Below are 6,000 nucleotides of genomic sequence, written 5' to 3' on the forward strand. Positions count from 1 at the left end.
GCTTCCCCCTTCTGCAAATTGGTCTTTTGGCCAGCTCTAACTCAGAAGCATACAAGGCAATATATTCCGAGAAAAATAGATCCAATTTAACTGAGTTGACACAGTTAAAAAAACAAAAACAAAAAAAAACCACCAGAGTCTGGGGCACCTGGGTGGCTCAGTCGGTTAAGCATCTGACTCTTGATTTTGGCTCAGGTCATGAACTCGCAGTCATGAGTTTGAGCCCCACGTCAGCTCTGTGTTGGCAGTATGAAGTCTGCTTAGGATTCTCTTTCCCTCTCTCTGTTTCAAAAATAAATAAACATTAAACACACACACACACACACACACACACACACACACACCAGAGTCCATCTGTCACTAACTTGGCATCCATACACACACACCCCTTTAGCCATATTTAACTTACAAATAAAGACATGAGAAAATCACCTAACGTGATACAACGATCTCTCACACAACTGAAAACACACGAAGGCTCTCTCTAAAAAAGACAATATAAATTCAGCGCGTTCTTCTTTGAGTGATGTTCATTCTTCTCATAGCCAACCCTCTGCCATCCTGTAGCTTAAATACTGAGATATGACAAAGTTAACCACTGTTACCCTATCTTAAATTAGACAAATGAAGAGCTGAAGTGGGGGAAAAAGACAAGGACAATGTTTATATTTCATATTCCTTCCCTTTCAGCAAGCAGACTGGCTGGTTGTGATTCTCTTTGGGTGATCCAAACCTTCATTCCTGAAAGTTCTGTGCCAGGAGCATTCCTGCCTACGTCAGGCTGTTGTCATTTTACATCAGAGGACATAAGAATTTGAACAGGCACCATCAGGACCTCCTGCATTCCAGATAACCTCATTGCTAGCATTGTGTAATAGCAAATTTCCCCTTGACAGTCAGAATCAACAGCATCAACATCACCTAACTCTCATCATTGCCTGCAGGTTCACTGGCACAAAGATCCCAAGAACCCTCATGGCAATCTTAAATTCCAGCTGACTGGAACCAAAACTGTGTCTCTTGTTGAAAGCATTCCTTCCTTGAGAACTAAAATCTTTAGACCCAGCAGAACCCAAACTTGCAGCCTCTCAGAAGCAACCATGTCACTAGTAAGTCATTAGGGATGATAGTGAGAGGAATCACTCCCATTTCTGTCCCTTGATTATTGGACACATGAATCATGGCTATGGGAGAAACACCAACGCATACTGGTTGCTAACTCAGAGAATATGACACATTCTACAGTATATTCTCCAGGCCTATAAAGTATTGCCACATAGCTATTGCTGTGGCTTAGTCTTCAAAAGGCCATTCTACTGTTCTGTCAGGCCAGTTGTTTAATATTTTTTAAAAATGTTTATTTTTTTGGACAGAGAGAGAGAGAGACAGAGAGAGAGCGCGTGTGTGTGTGTGTGACTAGGGGAGGTGCAGAGAGAGAGGGAGACAGAAACCCAAGCAGGGCCTCATGTCGTGAACCATGAGATCATGACCTGAGCCAAAATCAAGACTCTGACTCTTAACCGACTGAGACACCCAGGCCTCCCAAAACTCTATAGCCATTAAACAATAACTCCCTATTCTCTCCACATAACCCTTGACAACCACCATTCTACTATATATCTGTATGATTGTGACTACTTTTCAGTACCTCATATAAGTGGAACCATACAGTATTTGTCTGGATTGTTTCATTTAACGTAACGTCCTCTAGATTCTTCCATGTTTAGCATGGGTCAGAACTTCCTTCCTCTTTAAGGCTGAACCAGATTCCATTGTTTACATTTTCCATATTTTGCTTATCCATTCATCAATCAATGGACGGTTTGTTTCCATGTTTTAGCTATTGTGAGTAATGCTGTTATGACTATGGATGTACAAATACTTTTTTGAGACCCTGCTTTCAATCATTTGGGGTATATAGCCAGAAGTGGAATCGCTGGGTCATATGTTAATTCTATTTTTAATTTTTTTTGAGGAACCAGTTTTCCATAGCAACTGTACCATTTTACATTAGCATTAATAGTGCAGTGTAACAAGGGTTATACTTTCTTCACGTACTCACCAAAGGTTGTTGGTTTCTGGTTGTTGGTTTCTCCCTTTAGTAGCCATCCCAAAACTAAAAAATTAAAAACAAACTAACAAAGTATAGTATCCATCCCAATGGGTGTGAGGTGAGATCTCATTGTAGCTTTGATTTGCATTTCCCTACTTATTAGTGATACTGAGAACCTTTTCATGTGCTTATTAGCCATTCCTGTAACTTCCTTTGAGAAAGTCTATTCAATTTCTTTGCCCATTCTTGAACTGTTTTTTTTGTTTGTTTTGTTTTGTTTTTTTGTTTTTGTCTTCTGTTGTTGAGTTTTAGGAGTTCTCTATATATTCTGGATACTAATCCATTGTCAGATATATGATTTACAAATATTTTCTTCTATTCTGTGAGCTGCCTTCTTACTCTGCTGATAGTGTCTTTTGATGCACAAAAATTTAAAATTTGTATAAAGTCCTCCAATACATCTGTTTTCTTCTGTTACCCATGTCTTTGGTGCCTATCCAAAAAATCACTGTTAAATCCAATGTTTTGAAGCTTTTTTTCTTATGTTTTCTTCTAAGAGTTTTATTGTTTTAGGTCTTACTTTTAGGTCCTTGATCTATTTTGAATAAATTTTTGTGTAAGGGTCCAACCTAATCCTTTTGCATGTAGATATCCAGTTTTCCCAGTACCGTTTGTTGAAAAGGTTGTCCTTTCCCCATTGAATTGTTTTGGTGCCCTTCTCAAATATTATTTGACTGTATATGTCAGGGTTTATTTCTCGTCTCTCTCTTCTATTTTATTGGTTGAGATATGCCAATATCATACTGTTTTGGTTACTATAGCTTTGTACTAAGTTTTAAAATCAGGAAGCATGAATCTTTCGGTTTTGTTTTTCTTTTTCAAGATTGTTTTGATTATTTAAGGTCCCATGAGATTCCATATTAATTTAAGGGTCAGTTATTGTATTTCTGTGAAAAAATGTCATTGGGATTTTGAGAGGGATTGCATTAAATCTGTAGTATTGATATTTTAACAATATTAAATCTTCCAATCCATGAACATGGGTTGTGTTTCCAGTTTCCATTTATTTACATCTTTGATTTATTTTGGTAATGCTTTTTAATTTTAATTGTACAAATTTTCATCTCCTTGGTTAAGTTAATTCCTAAGTATTTTATTCTTTGCAATGATATTGTAAATGGAATTGTTTTTATAATTTCTTTCTCAAATTGTTTATTGTTCATGTACAGAAATACAACTGATATTGTATGTTGAATTTGTACCCTGCTGCTTTGCTGAATTCATTTCTTCTAATATTCTCTCGTGGAATTCCTAAGGTTTTCTACAGATAAGATAAAATCATCTACAAACACATCATTTTAGTTCTTCCTTTCCAATTTGGATGACTTTTATTTATTTTTCTTGCCTAATTGCTCTGGCTAGAACTTTTGGTACTATGTTAAGTAGAGGTGAAAGCAGACACCTTTGCCTTACTCCCCGTCACAGAGGAAAAGCTTTTAGTCTTTCACCATCGAGTATGATGTTCACTGTAGGTTTTTCATATATGTCTTTTATTATGTTGAAGTGGTTTCCTTCTATTCACAGTTTCTTGAGTATTGTCATTAAAGGGTATTGAATGTTGTCAAGTTCTTTTTCTGCATCAATTGAGATGATCCATGTTTTTTCCCTGCATTCTGTTGATGTGGTTGGTGTATTACTTTGATTTTCACATGGTGAGCCACTCTTACATTCCAAAAAGAAATCCCTCTTACTTAAGCTATACAATCTTTTTAATTTGCTGCTGAATTTGGTTTGCTAGTATTTTGTTGAAATTTTTTGCATCAATATTCATAAAGGGTATGGGTTTGTATTTTTCTTGCAGCGTCTTTGTCTGGTTTTGGTATCACAGTAATAAGATATAGTAATACAATAAGTTAGGCAGTGTTCTCTTCAATTCTCTTAGAAAAGTTTGAGAAGAATTGGTATTTGTTCTTTAAATGTTTGGCAGAATTCACCTGTGTAGCCATTTAGGTTCAAGGATTTTGTTGTTGTTTTCGTTGGGAGATTTTTGATTACTGATTATAGGTCTATTTAAACTTTCTATTTCTTCATGAGTTAATCTTGGTAGGTTTTATGTTTCTAGAAATTGCCCATTTCACCTAGTTTATCCAACTTCTTGGTGTACAATTGTTCATAGCACTCCTTTTTAGTATTCTTATGATCCTTTTTATTTCTGTTGAATGAGTACTAATGTCCTCACTTACATTTTTTATTTTAGTAATTTGAAACTTTGCTTTTTTTTATCTTAGTCCATGTCACTAAATATTTGTCTATTTTGTTGATCTTTTCAAGAGATAAGCTTTTAATTTCATTTTCTTTCTTTCTTTTTAAAATTTTCTGCTTTATTTATCTCTGCTCTCATCTTTATAATTTCCTTCCTTCTGTGACTTTGGATTTAGTTTGTTTTTCTTTTTCTGGTTCCTTAAGTTGTAAAGTTAGGTTGTTGACTTGAGATTTTTCTTCTTTTTTAATGTTAGTGTTAAAGCTGTATTTTTCTTTTTTAGCATCACTTTCATTACATCACATAAGTTTTGAAGTGTTGTGTGTTTGTTTTCATTTGTCTCTAAGTATTTCTAATTTCCCTTGGGATTTCTTCATTGATCCATTAGTTGTTTAAAAGTGTGTTGTTTAATTTCTACAATTTTTTTTTGAATTTTCCAGTTTTGCTATTGATTTCTAACTTCATCCCATAGTGGCCAGAAAAGATTCTTTGTATGATATCTATCTTGTAAAATATATTGAGACTTAATTGGTGGCCTAACATATGGTCTGTCCTGGAAAATGTTCCACATGTACCTGAGAAGAAAATGTATTCTGCTTCTGTTGGGTGTTCTGTATGTGTCTGTCAGATCTAGTTAGTCTATTACACTGTTTAAGTCATCTGTGTCCTTACTTATCTTCTGTCTGGTTGTTCTATCCATTATTGTAAGTGGAGTAAATTCATGCTTGGCTTCTCAGATTGACTGGTTGGTGACTTCTCTGATCTGCTAACTTAGCTTGCAAGACTTTACTTGCCCCAGCTCCTCCCACAATTATGTACAACCGACTTTCTGCATAAATACCTTATTCTAGAACTCGTGGAAATTCTGCTCCTCTCACTGAATCCTGATGGATGATTATTGGCACTGGAAGTGGTTTCAGGGGAGGAGAACCTAAATGATGAGAATCTGGAATAAGTTCTCTGACTCTATTAGATTTAAATGCATCACTGACATGTTTCCAGAAGTAGAGGGGGCATTGGTGGTCCACACACTTCCCACCCCCAAGCACCCGTGTGCATATTCCTGGAGCAACTTGCAAAGAGCTTGCGGGAGCCATGGCGAGCTCCTCTGATTATCAGAGATCTCTGTTCTGATCACTGATTGCTGCTTCTGAACACAGAGGTGCAGACAAAGAGGCAGGTAGTCCTGTTGCCCCTCCCCCGATTGTCACGAGCCCCGGTCAATCCGAGAAACCAAGCATGTTCAGCTGCCAAAATGGTACTGAGGAGGGATGGCTCTTGGGACAGTCTATGGAAAGCTGTGACCTCTGTTTAGTTACTGCTTCTGTAGGTCTGCCACCGGCCACCTGGGGCCACTGTTGGGAAACAGGGTCAGTAGCTGGGAAGAAGAGCTGACCATGGAGTGGAGGAAATCACAGACAAACTGGAACCTGCTGGCACCCCTACATCTGTCTCTCATCGTAACTTTAATGACCTTCAAGAGTAACTGTGGATGCTTTATTTCCACCTTCTGCACATGGCTCTTTAGGCTACTCTCACCTGGAACCATACACGGGAGAGAATCCTGAAATATCATTCAGAAATGTTACTGACGTGACATAGTATTAATTTGTGACCATGATGACAGTCCTTACTAAAAACTACTAAAAACCTAATTTTAGAATTTGTACCAAGTTGATTTTTACTT

The sequence above is a fragment of the Acinonyx jubatus genome, chromosome D3 (genome assembly GCF_027475565.1).
Source record: "Acinonyx jubatus isolate Ajub_Pintada_27869175 chromosome D3, VMU_Ajub_asm_v1.0, whole genome shotgun sequence".
Lineage (NCBI taxonomy): Eukaryota > Metazoa > Chordata > Mammalia > Carnivora > Felidae > Acinonyx > Acinonyx jubatus.